A 14,769-nucleotide genomic window follows, 5' to 3' on the forward strand; every position below is an offset into this window, starting at 1 on the left:
ATTAGTATCTGAAATTTAGTGAGTGGCGGTGTAGCACTTTTTAACATGAAGTGATTCCCGGAAGAAAGTTAAATGCATGGATTCTTTCATTTGTAATTAGGAGAGTCAGCTGTTTAACTCAATTTGATTGGCTGGTGTGTGTGTGTGTGTGTGTGTGTGTGTGTGTGTGTGTGTGTGTGTGAACGTGCGTATCTCCATCCTGGGCCACCTGAGGTAACACACGTAAATTAACTTAAAAGCAATCAAATATATATGACCAGTCGTAAAGGAATACAGCTATTTGATATTTCCTCCTCCACATACACAAACAGACTAACACATCCACACAATCATCTTCACACACATACCACGTACACAGGTACATCCACGCACACACAAGCACTTACACGCGCAGACACACACACACATGCTTTCTCCTGGCTACCTACACAGCGTACTTTGCACAGCTTGCGTCTTCTCTTTGCGGTATCAAATGACTGGATGTCTAGTCACAGACTGCAAAGTCACAACCTCAGATGATGGGCGTCTTTATTCAATTTCAACACACAACCCATAGGTCCTTTAGTAAGAGCATACGTGAAACAGTCAACGAGACATTTTGATTTCCAAACACTAAATGGAGGCTTGAAATACTATGAGAAAACAATCTTGCAACCTTGCCAAGTATCACCATTGGGAATAATAAAAACACAGTTCCTTCTTTTATTAATGCATTACTTCCCACGCTACCAGAGCATGTAAAGCTTTAGCACTGTGCTCATGCCTACACGACTGTTATATCTCTGCTTACATAACCAGATGAATATTCTTCATATATAATTCATTCAAAAACTACCTCTTCGTGCTGGATGCATGTCAATCTAAAATAGCTCATGCAGTGAATAGCGCTGTGCATTGTCAGCCCGATTTCCTCTCTTAAAAACGTCTTTGTTAGCTAGTGCTTCCGCTCACCTACGTACAACCATGGGTGATAACTCAGCTGCTTGAGACAACTTTTGCCTCATAACTATTTGACCTCAATGGCTCAGACTGACCTCACTGTGTGTGACTGGTGTCTAGTAGGATGCCAGGTAGGCTGCTGGGTCCTAAGGCATCATCTTAGGGTGAAATGGTTCAGAATGTGAAGGTATGTTGCCACACAAGTCTGAGGACTGGAGTTGAAGCTCCAGAAGCCTTCTGGAGAGAATGGATGCCAAAATGTCCTCTAAACTTCACAAGTCCACTATGACAACAAATGTGTGCTAACACACACACGAACAGACAGACACACAGACAGATGCAGACACAGACAGACATACAGGGAGACAGACACACACAGAGACACACAGATAAAGACACAGACAGTCAGAAAGACAGACACACGCACAGATAACAACACAGACAGACACACACAGATACACACATAGACAGCCAGACACAAACACACACACACATACACGCAACATACCATTGAAAGGAAAAGCATCATGTTAATGGAATAAGCAGTCTTGTGAAAACTGTAGAATGGTACATCTTGATTGTATGCATTGAACAATTTTAAGTCCTTCTCTGTGTGGTGTTTAGTTTATTATGCAATGATGTTTGGTCTTTCTTTCTTTGGTTCTGTTATTTCTCACTGTATTTTTAAATAAATAGCTGAAACATACATGGATGTTTAAAAAAAAATCCCTAAAATATACATTGTCCACAATTACAAAATCAGATTAATATTCTGATTTTCTTTCTTGGACATATGAACTATGTATTTTGAGTATTTATATAAAGCATATACATGCTTTTTCTCTAGCATATGAATGTTTATACACACAAATAGAAGCTTTCACAGGTATACTTTAAGGATATTTTATGAGGGCCTAGAGAAATGGCTCAGCAGTTAAGAGTCCATATGGCTCTTGCAGAGGACCTGGATTCAGTTCCCAGCACCCACATGGTGTCTCACAACCATCTGTAACTCCAATCCAGGGGATTTGATACCCTCTTCTCACCTATACCTACCTGCATGAACACTATAAACACACCCATACACTTATAAATTAAATGACTATTAAAAATCTTTCATGATGATCTCAGTTTGGGAGTGCTGGGCCAAAGCAGTTACAATAAATATGATAACTGTTATGATGAAATAAACCGTAAAAACGTTTTCTTAGAAATTAGGTATGGAGGGAGGTAATCATTCTACTCTGAGCTAACACGTAGTGTGGAGCCTTCTTATGGTTCGTGAGAGGTTGCTTCTAAAATTGATACACTTAATGATGAACTAATAAGGTAGTAAAATCAGCTCTATATTTTCTACCTTTTTTAATTTTTTTAAAAGACAATTTTATTTTTAATCAAGTGTATGTGCATATGTGGAGGTGTGCACATGTGAGTGCAGATACCAGTGGATGCCACAAGAGGGCATCAGCCCCTCTAAGCTGGAATTACAGTGTTGTGAACCTTTGAGATGTGGATTTTGGAACTGCATTTGGGCCCCCTGGAGGAGCAGCATATGGTGTTAACTGTGGAGCCAGCCCTGCCCGCCTCCATTCTTGGGTGTTTTTGAGATAGGGTCTCATGTGGCCCAGGCTGACCTGGATTTTGCTGTGTAACTGAGGATACCTTGGAACTCCTGATCCTCCTGCCTCTGCCTTTTAAGTGATAGGACTGCAGTAGAAACCACCAATCTCAGCTGACTTACACATTGTTAAGGCACTTAAAACCTCTCAATAAACAGAGTTGACAGGATGTAAACATGGGGTTATGTTGAAGGTGATTCTTTTTTCATTTTCTTGGTCATAATTGTTGAAATTTACAGTAATAATAATTTTAAGGTAATATCCATATCAAAGACCTTCCTAGAAATATTTGAACCATAGTAAATATAGTTATGTCCTGTTCAGTCTAAGGTCACATGGATTCACTAGCACCATGGACTCAATCAGTAAGCACACATTGAAAGACACCAGGGAAGACATGAAGCACAACAAGTACAGTCATGGCAGGCACACAGGCACCAGTGCTTTAGGCGGCTAGCAAACAGGTCCAAAAAGACCCACAGCCCACACCTCAGCCACTCCTCCACCTTTCAGGGCATGCAAAGTCAGCTCTGCTAACAGGAGGTTTGTGTAGGCTGCTCTACTGGCTATGGAATTGAGGGTAATCTTGAACTTCTCATCTTCCTGCTTCCGCCTCCCAGGTGCTGCGAGGCCACGCTGGGGATTGAAAACAGGGAGTGACACAGGATAGGCTAGTACTCTTCAAAGTGAGGCGCATACCCAGCCACTTAGCAGGTTCTTTCAGTGAGAGACTTCACCTCTTACCTTCCCTTGTCTCTCCCATGATAACACTATGCCTAATTGTGGCTATGTATTATTTACCAATTCTTAAAATGCCACTGATAAATACTGTATTTATTTTCGGTCTCCAAACTACATCAGATTTCGGATATGAACACCTTATGTCTTCACTGAACTCTGTCCATCTCTACACCGAATGACATTTTATTGATTTGTGTGCGTTTGTGTGTTTAGAGATACATTTTTTTTTTTAAAAATAAGTATTAGGTTAAAACCTGGTTTAATCAGCTTCCAACAGAGGGAGGCTTCTATATTCACAAATAAATTTTTAGAAAAATAACACAAGTATAGAATGGCCAATAAAACGGTGAAAATAAGTTGGAATCTATGAAAATCTATTTAGTAAGGCAGGTATTACAAACGAATGACCCTACTTTTATTTTTCATTATAGCCTAATGTCTAATGAGACAGCAAAATGTAAATAGTATGAACACCAAGTGACTGTAAGTGTGGAGAGGGACAGGAAGATGGGAAAGTGGACCAGCGGCATCTCTTCTACCTCGTCCCTACTCAAGAACATGGCTACATGCATGGTCATGGTACCTAGAAGCCATCATTCTCAACAGCCTCCTCCACAACCCACCAAGGCTTAAGCCACTGAAAAAACAAAGGACATAGAAACCCACAGAAGGAAGCCACAGATAACAGCACGACCCGAATTAAAAGTCAGATAGAATTTACATATGAAATACTCTCTGGCTGCTCATGTGGGGGGATCCAGTGGTGGACAAACTAAACACGGTGGATGTTTCAGGTGGTTCAGAATTAATGTGTTCGGGGGACAAGCCATGGCTTTCTGGGGTGAGTGAGAGCCTTCATGTTGGCATCTGCTGAACTACAGACAGGGACATGAGCGTGGGTTCATGAGCTTGGCTCCATTGCCACTTTCGTTATCAGCACTTCCCACCTTGGGAACAAATCATGACTCATGTGGAAAATGCCACCCATTATGAACTACTGAATTTTATCCAGTGCAAGTCCAGAGGATAATATTGGATGTTTGTTCATAACAAGACACATTTTTTGTATCCAATGCTGAGTGAGTTATTAGGAAAGTAAAAGTAAAGCACCCTTTGCCCTTTACTTTGTGATGTAATCTACATTCTACCTCTGTTTCTCTGTTTCCTTTCTTAAAAACAAAACAAAACAGAACAAATGAAGTTTTAAGTGAGGTAACAACCCAAACTTCATAATAAATAAAACATGGATCTCTTGCTTAGAACCTCTTTAAAAACCCAATGGAGTATTTATTTATTATGCACCTATGTATCATTCATCCATCTGTCTGTATATCACTTTTCCTTAGTGTGTGTGTGTGTGTGTGTGTGTGTGTGTGTAGGCTCACATTGCTCAATCTGTGTATTGAGGTCAGAGGACAACCTGAGGGAGTCAGTTTTCTCTTTTCATGGTGTAGGTTTTGGGGATGGAGCTGAGTTCCTCAGGTTTGACCACAAGTTACTTTACCCACCTAGCAATCTCACCAGACCTAGCTATCAGCCTTCTGAGACATAGTTTTAGTATGTAGTTCTGGATAGCTTCATGCTCCCTATGCAATCTAGGCTGACCTGGAAGCCTGCCTGCCTCAGCCTCACTAGTGCTGGGGTTCCAGGCATGCATCACCATACCTGGACCAGTTTTATTTTTTTATCCTGGATGAGATATTCAAGGTATGTCTGCAATTTGTAACTTGATTTGAAATTAATTTCTATCTTAAAAAAATATTTAGACTGCTGAGATGGTTCAGCAGGTAAAGATGTGTATCACCAAGACTAATTCCTTGATCTGTGGGACCCATATAGTAGAAGGACAAAACTGACTCCACTACAGGAGCGCTATGATATATGTGTCCCCATCTTAGTAAGAAATAATAATACTTAAGATTTCCATATTTAAGAAAATAATCATGTAAGCAGTTACAGATTTCCTAAAAATCTCCTAAGTACAGTATACAGCAAAAACACTTTCAGAGTCAAGAGATCTGATTTGTATCTGAAAATCATACTATGTTATAATTTTTAATTATATCTTCAAAATTTCCCAGTAAAGGCTACAGCTATGAGTCCTCCTCAGAGGCTGGCTTGAGTCATCCTAACAAAAGCAGCATGGACTAGACTGCAATTATCTCCACCATTTCTCAGAAATGGAGATATCAAAAAATTCAGTAAACTTTCTAGGTTCCACAGTCAATTGGTGAATGAGTTTGAACTTAGAGTTTTCTGTCATAGGGCCTTCTCCCCCATGACAATCTCATACTACCCACGGTAAGCACTGAGCATTCTCCAAGGGGACTGGTAAGCTGCATGCCTATCCATATTAACTTCTGCAGTCCACGCTGCACGATAAATTAAAATGTTTTAGCGCCAGCTCCACCGCACACATAAGGACACTAAGTCCTGGAGAAGTTAGATGTTTTCTCAGTAGCCACAAGGCGAGCAGACTTGCTTGACTAATCCTTCCAACAAAATGACATTCTGATTCAGTATAGACCTAGAGCAATGGTACTAAATGACCTCTGAGACTGTCAGTCAAATGGTCTGGTCATCCCTGAAAACATACACATACAAGGAACATTATACAAACTGAGCAGGTGCTACTTATGTTTTTAGGAACATACACACATGTATGTAACAATTAAAGAAAAAGAGGTCATGGATTTTAAAGAGAACAAGGGGGACAAGGGAGGGTTTGGATGGAAGAAGGGGAAGAGGAAATTATGTAATTATGATCTAAAATAAATAAATAAACATTGAAAAATAAATCCTTGCTCTTTTGAGTATTTTCTCTGGCATTTTCTTGACATTGAAAAACTAACTCACATTTTTATGTATTTTCTCATACACATGAAATGAATATGGGCCATAAATTAATTGTGCCTTTAACAATGTATTTTTTTAGGTAGGTAAATACAAAATACGAGGCCCTATTAACCAATCTTTTAAAATACAGTGGTTGCAACTCTTTTCCTCTTCCTGCTTGTAATTTAGCAGCAGATAAAATTCATTTCCTCCCTTTTTTGTGTGTGCGTATCTATGTATCTATTTATCTATGTATGTATGTATGTATGTATGTATGTATGTATACATGTATCTATCTATCTATCTATCTATCTATCTATCTATCTATCTATCTATCTATCTATATTGAGATAGGATTCCACATGGCCTCAGCTGCTCCTGAAGTCATTATTTAGCTTAGGATGACTCTGAATTCCTGGTTCTTCTGCTTCTGTCTCCATAGTCCTAAGATTACAGATGTGTTCCATGATGCCCAGTGAAGGTAGTGCTGGGAATGGTACCTATGGCCTTGTGCATGGTAGATAAGCACCTGACCAACTAAACAACACCCCTAGCTGCTAATCTTACCACTAGATCAAAATTTCACGGTCTTTCCTTCATTCGACTGTCAAAGTGGTCTTAGGAATTTAGGTGAAGAAAAAAATCATTATTTTATGATACTCTCATTGTTCAGGGAAACCTGAAGCTTGGAAAACAGCAGACTAATTGAATGATAAATGAAGCCAAAACTACAATTACAGTCCTCAGAGTACAATTTCCCTCTCACAGTACCATAGATAACATCTATCAGTCATCAATATGATGTGTGTAAGTGGAAGCACGTGACTATCTTGCTGGAATAAAACAGAATGCTTCAAAGTATTAAACTAGCTGAAATGTAGACTTACCTCTGTCATAGTTATATATAAGATGTTAAAGAACCAAAAGATATTGAAAATTTCCAATAGCTTTTTTTTAGTTTTTCTTTGTCTTATTATCAGTAAGTTAAGAAAATTGCAGAGATATATGTCATGTTATATTTATATGCCATTATACATTTGTACCATAACAATGGGTCACAATTTTCCAGTTATCAAGCATCGTGCTGAAATAGAAACTTTGCCATGAGACTTGAACTTCTCTTGGAGAAGTTATACATGTTAGTGAAACTGAATTAAGTAAGAACAACTGTTTAGACATTTATTCACAGGGACAGAGTATAAAGCAAGAGTTTAGTGTGTATAAATTATAGAGACAAAGCAGGGTGCCATGATGGGATGATGAAATATGGGTACAGTAAACAGGGCGCAAGAATGCTGTCATTTTAGGCAAGAACAGTTTTTCTCTGGCCTACCAAACACTAAAATGCATAGCTGTTTGTGGCAGTTTTTTGCTTCCTGGGGGAAGGAGCAGTTTTGTCCCCTTTTATTAGTGTGTCAGTGTCTGACCATACATGACTAGTGTTATCACCTTTCAAACAAGCCCAATAGGCTTTTTATATTCAGTTAACATAAAGCTAAATTTCCCTGTTTGTGGCTCTGTTATTATGACAAAAGTCACTTGAGAAAGAAAAGTATCTATCATAAAAGTTGCGGTTTATCATTTAGGATTTGCAGGGGAAGGAGTCAAGGCAGGAATCTGGAGGCAGGAACTAAAGGAGAGAACATGAGGAATGCTGATTACTGGATTGCTAGCTTTTTATACAGCCCAAGCCTGCCCGCCTAGGATGGTACTACCACAGTGGGCTGGACCCTCAGACATCATGAAAATGCTCCACAGACATGCCCACAGGCCTATGTGATGGAGGCAGTTCCTCAATTAAGCTTTCATTTCCTCATGTCTGTCAGGCTGACAAGCAAGAGCAGCCATCAGAGCATACTACTGATACTTACTCATATTCAGGGCAGGTATGTTTTAGGGTCTGCCTTCATCCTACAATGGATTGAAACTGAGAGCCTAAGTTCAGTCACACTTCTTAGTAGCAACACTATAGACAATTTTCATTATAAAACTACACTTTAAAAAACTTAATACATATCCGCATAAATAAAGCTGAATTTAAAAAAAAATACCTACAAGTGGAGAGCCTTTGTGCTGTGTATCATGACGGGAACGGATATGGTTCACTCAATCCACGGTCCGCTGAGAAACTCAGAACTGAAGTAGATGCCATTACCAGTCAGATCTAAATAGACACAGAGACAATGACAACATCAGTCAACAGACATCAGTAATACCATTTTCACAAAGTAACAGTAATAGATGTCTGACAAAAAAAAATCACAGGGAGGACCTTCACTTATATCTCTCTGTTTTGCCCACAGTGTGAAGTACAGCCATGAGAACATACTGTTTATTTAGCCAGTGTAAAGTATGACTAAGAAATAAATTTAGTTTATTGCAAAGTGTGATCAGGAAATAGATGTAGTACAAAATCACTACAGTGTTTCTGGGAAGACATAAGTTTATCAGTAAGAAACAAACTGAGCCAAAATCAAACCTATCCTCTCATAAGGATTTGATATGTTCTGAGCATTATGCTAATCCCCTTATATGATATTTCATTTAGTGGTGGTAGCAAAGCTCCTGTGTAGATCTCCATCTCATTCTACAAATTCCAAGGATTAGATCCCACACCATTTGGAAGATGCATAGCACATTTCATGCTAGACTTGCTTGTGTTCAGGTAGCATGAGTGACAGATGTCAAGAGTATCACATACGATGGAGCAAATGACTCCTGTTTGCCCCTGTAGTCATTTGAAATGTTCTATTCCTCGCTGTTTCTCAATACAGAAGTAAACAGAGCTCCCACTTCAGGACAGTGCCTGCCACATGTAAATTGTCAGGGTCTGAATTCACACTTCTGTCAATCTTATAATTTACGGGCCAGTGTTATTTTCCTATTTAAAAACATTCCCAAGAAGAAAAAAAAATAGAATGAAGTATTTGAAAAATCATTTGAATGGAATTCAAACACACTATTCAACAATTACATGTGAGGTGTTTAAATTAGTTTAATTAGAAAATCTCCTGAAACAGGAGCTCCACAAGGACCAAATATATCTGGGCACAGGGGTCTTTTCTGAGACTGACACTCCACCAAGGACCATGTATGGATATAACCTAGAACTTCTGCTCAGATGAAGCCCATGGTAGCTCAGTAACCAATTGGTTTCCCATAGTGAGGGGAACAGGGACTATTTCTGACAGGAACTCAAGGGCAGGCTCTTTGACCTCCCCACCCCCCAAGGGAGGAGCAGTCCTGCTAGGCCACAGAGGAGGACTTTGCAGCCAGTACTGAAGATACCTGATAAAACAGGGTCAGATGAAAGGGAGGAGGTCTCCCCAATAAGTGGACTTTGAAAGGGGCAGGGAGGAGATGAGGGAGGGGAGGGAGGGTTTAGGAGGGAGCAGGATACAGCTGGGATACAGAGTTAATAAAATGTAACTAATAATAAAAGAAAGAAAGAAAAATAAAAAGAATATCTCCTCAAAACTGACACGTTTTTACAATGAAATTTTACCAAAAGACAATAACACACTCTAGTTCTAGATTAGATGCTGAGCTTGGTAACTGAGACACCTTACCTCATCCTGAGATGCCCAGGTGAAGGACTGCGCAAATGCAGGGAAAACTGAAATTGTCACAGTGTATGGGACTTTCTATAGGCAATTGGGAGCTGGGGAACTAGGAGCTAGGAGTAGTTATTCTGGAATACAGGGAAACAGGTGGCTTGGAGGCTCTAATAATTCACTCACGAGAAAAGCAGCTTGGTGCTGTGTGGTCCACAGCAGGGGAGCATGAAGCTCAGTTCCCTGCCGGGTTCTGCACAGCCCGTGGATTAAGAATGGCTTTACAGCTTTACATTTTTAGACAAGTAAATAATTGCATCAGCTATCTTAATTTCAAATAACAGGCTGAATAAAATTTTATTGGGACATGGACACGGACATTTGTTCACATAAGTTCTCTGGCTTCATTCATACTTCCCTGAGAGAACTGAGCTGTTGTGGCATACAGTCTGCTTCCTGGTCTAAACTCTCCATGCAGACTTCTCTGGTATTATCAGGGAATTGTGCCATCCCCCAATACTCAAGTGGGTTGAAAGAATATTCATCTATCAACTCTATTTAAGGGCAAAGAGCAGCTCATAACAAAGATGCCTAGATGAGAGAAAAGCAAGCAAAGCTAGAGGAGAGAATGCATGATGTTACATAGGAGACTGAGGATGCAGCCTTTTGTGGAGGGGCCTTGCCAGTTAAAAAGCATCAAAAAAGTTATAATAGTTGTCAGAGCACCTGCTTTGTGCTCTCAGTAAAATGTGAGAAACTGAAGACAAGATGCCAAAAGATTCGTCTTTACTCACAGAAGTGAATTAAGCACAGATAATGGAGAAGATGCCCAACTGGCTCCCTCTTCAGTTACAACTTGGCTTGAAGGAAACCTGGGTTTGAGTTGGAAGAATCTGACTCTGAGCAAAATTTCTAGCATTCTTTTGTTTGTTTTAGAGTCTTAACAACTGACCTCATAGCCAGCTTCTGTCACCTCTACAGCAGGGACGTTCTGAATGTTTCCAGTACAAGTGTGCAGAAAAACACTTAATGCACGTTTGTCACATGATCTTCATGGACGTTGTTTTCTTTGCTCTGGATCCACCCCCCCCCCACTGTCTTCCCCTCTTTTGCTGCTGCTAATTGTAAATGTTGTTCTGCTTTCCTCAGATGATGAGATGGTATGGCAGCCATATCCAAGCTTACTAATACATGGCTTGGGCTGAGCCCAGAGTATTTTTATCTAACTATTCCTAGGCTTAGGCCTGGAAGTTTCTAGCCTCTGCACAATCCAATCTTCTGCAAGCCCAGACCTTTAAGGCTTCAGCTTCTAGACTCCATCTGCTAACCTAGACCTAGAATATTCTTAGCCTCTGAGAGTTACTGCTGAATATTCTCACCCTTTCCAGTTCCTTCTGAACTCTAGCTGGCTGGTCCAACTCAGCTGTTCTGGCTCAAAGCTTCTCTCCAAGCTGGTTTCAAATTGGCTTCTCTCAGCTTCTCACTGAATTTTTCTGCTTGGAAAAACTGCCCCTGATCTCCACAAGTAGAACTGGACCTGTACTGCACTGCCTGTACTGAACTCAACCTGACTGCATGAACTCTGCTGTATTCCTATAGTTTACTCTACTCCTGTCTCTGTACTGTTTGTTTAACTCTCTCTTTCCCTGAGCAGCTTCTCTCTCACTCTCTCTCATACACACATAGAGATGAACATAGCCTATCTCTGACTCATTGTGTCAAATCTTTCTCTGATTCATCACTTTGCCTGTTCCCTCAATTAAACTTCGTTGCTTGGGATTAAAGGTATGTACTAAGGGTGTCTGCATTCCAACCAGAGGAATTAAGGTGTGTATTCCAGCTGGACCACACAGACTTAGGTCTTCGGATGTGATACCTTGCTATAGTAGCCATGTTGCTGGATTGAAATCCCTCTATAGCTAATGCATCTGCTTTGCCTACTATGGGTGATCTCATTGTCAACTATGCAGGCCTCTCCTGTGCGCCATTCCTGACTTTCCCCTGTGTCTAATCTGAGAAGATTACAAAAACTTTCAGCTTTGGTCTTTCTCTAGGATCCAGTACAATTATATCCACTTGACAAAAACAACCCACTTGATTCAGAATTCTGATCCAGGAGGCATAAGTATTTTGACCTGATATTTGGTGCATAAATCATCACCATAACTCATATTAATCACATATTACATCGTGCAGTATTTTGTCCACCTGGGAACTCGGGAGGTAGCACCATCAGTACTTGCCACAAAAGCATAGAGACCTGTGTTAGATTCAAGAGTCTACGTTAAAATCCAGGAGTGATGCTGTGCAATTGTAACTACAACGCTGGGGGGAACAGATAAGGCAAGATTTCTGGGGCTCACCATACATCTATTTTGCTCAGTAAATTCTAGGCTAGTGAGAAACTCTGCAGAGAGGTGAAAAGAGAGAGAGAGAGAGAGAGAATGAGAACAACCCCATACATATACCCACTCCACGCTAATAGGGAATATTGTTCTCTCTCCTACCACCATGTGGGTCCTGGGAATCGAACTCACGTTGTCAGGCTTGTTGGCAAGCGCCTTTACCCACTGTGTCATCTCACCAGCATAGTATATGGAACTCTAAAGTCTACACATTTCCAGACAACAAATTAAACTTTTTCTGCCTTTCACTTTTCTGCTGATTTCCAAAGATAACTTACCAGGTAAACAGTAACTAGAAGCTGTTGTTACACTTTATTTTTTTAATAATAGTTTTTCAAGAGTCTTGATCATACTCTGTATCTGTTATCCTATTTTTCCCAGATCAAATCTCCTCAACTATCCACCTAGGTTTGTGTTCTTTTTGTTTCGTTTTGTTTTCAAAACCCAACAAGAGCAATTTGTGCTGCCCAAATATTCTCAGATGTATGATCTTCCACTGGAATGTGGGTGACCTGCTATTTTTAACATTAAGAGGGAGAGAGAGAGAGTTAGCACTATGTAATCTAAACTGTTAGATCAATATGATGGCTTAATATTATAATAAAAATGGAGGCTATGCTGACATGACGTGCATAAAAGTGCAGAATATTAAAATATTAAGTACAGTCTTTTACTGGTAGTAGAAAGACAGTGTAGCAATGGATAAGCTCTTTTCAGTTCCTTGGTTTCTCTGAGAGAATGAAAATCTCATGGAGCTCAAACATACACTTAATAGAAGATAATGTGTCCAAACTTCTAAAGTAGTAATATCCCAAACCCTCAGTATGACTGTTCATTTCTTCTCCAAGCATAATCAGCCTTCATAAGAGCTGTTTATTAGTCTATTTTACCAATCGCAATGGAAACTACTGAAGTGAAGTTTTATTTGAAATGTAGTCATTTAAACCACCTACTTTACTTAAAATAGACACAGTTCACCTTATAGCTTCCCACTCATCATAAGCAATTAACACATTATGATGCTAACTTCCTGCTAGCAAAGGTTGAATTATGCCAACATTTTCTGTGTCGTTCCGGTTTCTTTGACTATAACGAATACAGAGACAAACAAATTACAGAGAAAAAAAGGTTCATCCTGGCTTACAGTTTTGTGTTGTCAACTAATCATCTGCTCTATCTCTTGCTTTTGAGCACACTATGGTGGAAGGGTGTGAAAGAGAGAAGCTGGTTCTGTGGTCAAGAGAAAAAGAGAGAAGAAAGGGACTGAGGTCTTGTTCTCCCTTTTAAGGACATTCTATTAGTAACTCCGAGACTATCCACTAGGTCCTACTTCTTAAAAACTCTAGCATCTGCTAGCAATGCCAGGCTTCAGAATATGTCTTTAGTACACTGGCCCGTAAGGGACATTTATTGTCCAAACTTCAAGCCATGGCTCAAACGTGCAAAGTTCCCCACAGGCTCGTGTGTCTGTGACAGTTGGCCCTCAGTTTGTGGTGCAATTAGAGCAGGCTCTGAATCTTTTAGAAGTTGGGCCTCATTGGCAGGAAGAGGATACTGGGGTGGACCTTGAGGGTTATATGTTGATCTGTCTTGAACTGTCTGTGTTCTCTGACTGAGACGTCAGCAAGCTACTATATGCTGCCATTGTCTCAAATAGGAGCTGAGTTTTGTGATGAGTTCTTCCCTCATGCCTTCCCTGCCATGTTAGACTGTACCCTCTAAGCTGTGAGCCAAGATAAAGCCTTCCTCCCTTAACTCACTCCTGCCAGGTTGTCAGTTGTACTGACAAAGAGAGTAACTAACGCACAAGACTGTATTTTATCAAGATAAAAAATGTCAGCACGATTGCCTGGAAGAGATACTGCAACCAGTAAAGCACCTGCCTGGCAAACACGAGGACCAAGTAGCTCACATAAAAAGAGTGACATGGGCATGCTCACATGTAACTGCAGAGCTCTGCAGGCGGAGACAGGTAGGTCCCTGGGACTCAGGGACGACAGGTAAGTAGAGCTCCAGCCTCCATAGGCTTGTAAACGTGCACCCATGCAGATGAACATGTGCTCTAGCACACACATGAACACATGCACCTGCACACATGTCAACAAAATGTCAACATACTGAAAAGATATTTAAGCTCCTACTCGAAAGAGGGCAGAGATAATTGACCAGGGAAGCAGTGCGTCCAGAGGACCACAGAAGGTGAACCTTCTAGAGGGCATCTCACTTGGCACTCATGAAACTTTTGATGTTCATCTGAAGAAAGTCCTGACCCACCCCCTGGCGCTAACTCAGGAAGAAATGGATTCATCCCTTATTCTTATCGAAATCATCACAGAACAAAGGCACAGCAGAGTGACAGAAGTCTATGTAATCAAAAGCACCACGTCACAAAGAAACCACAAAAGGCGACCTTCACTGTGTGGCTTGGGGAAAGAATCATCAGGGGATGGAATGTGCTTCTTGTGTGGGAGGGGTTGGCCCTTGCTCTCAGGATTACCCACACCATAGTCCCCTACTGGATACACCATCAGTTCAAGCATATCTGCCAGGAAAATGGTGATTCATGAGACGTAAACCGTTAATTGGAGCTGGATTTCCTTGTAAAAAAAGAGTTGGATGAAAAGTATTTCCACTCTCTTTGTTAAGATTTTTAAAAGCTTACTTCATTAGCGATAA

The 14,769-nt window shown here is 40.4% G+C and overlaps 1 protein-coding gene across 4 annotated transcripts in view; it reads right to left on the reverse strand.

Annotated features, from left to right (window-relative positions):
* Window positions 1-14,769, reverse strand: part of Chrm3 (cholinergic receptor muscarinic 3) — a 450,464-nt gene that overhangs the window by 306,019 nt on the left and 129,676 nt on the right. For all 4 annotated transcript variants that reach the window (XM_055603957.1, XM_055603959.1, XM_055603956.1 and 1 more), the window contains exon 2: window positions 8,190-8,298. The gene's annotated coding sequence lies outside the window, so the exon portion shown is untranslated. The remainder of the gene's footprint in view (window positions 1-8,189; window positions 8,299-14,769) is intronic.

This window comes from Psammomys obesus, unplaced genomic scaffold (genome assembly GCF_907164565.1).
Source record: "Psammomys obesus unplaced genomic scaffold, mPsaObe1.curated_primary_1811, whole genome shotgun sequence".
NCBI classification, from domain to species: domain Eukaryota; kingdom Metazoa; phylum Chordata; class Mammalia; order Rodentia; family Muridae; genus Psammomys; species Psammomys obesus.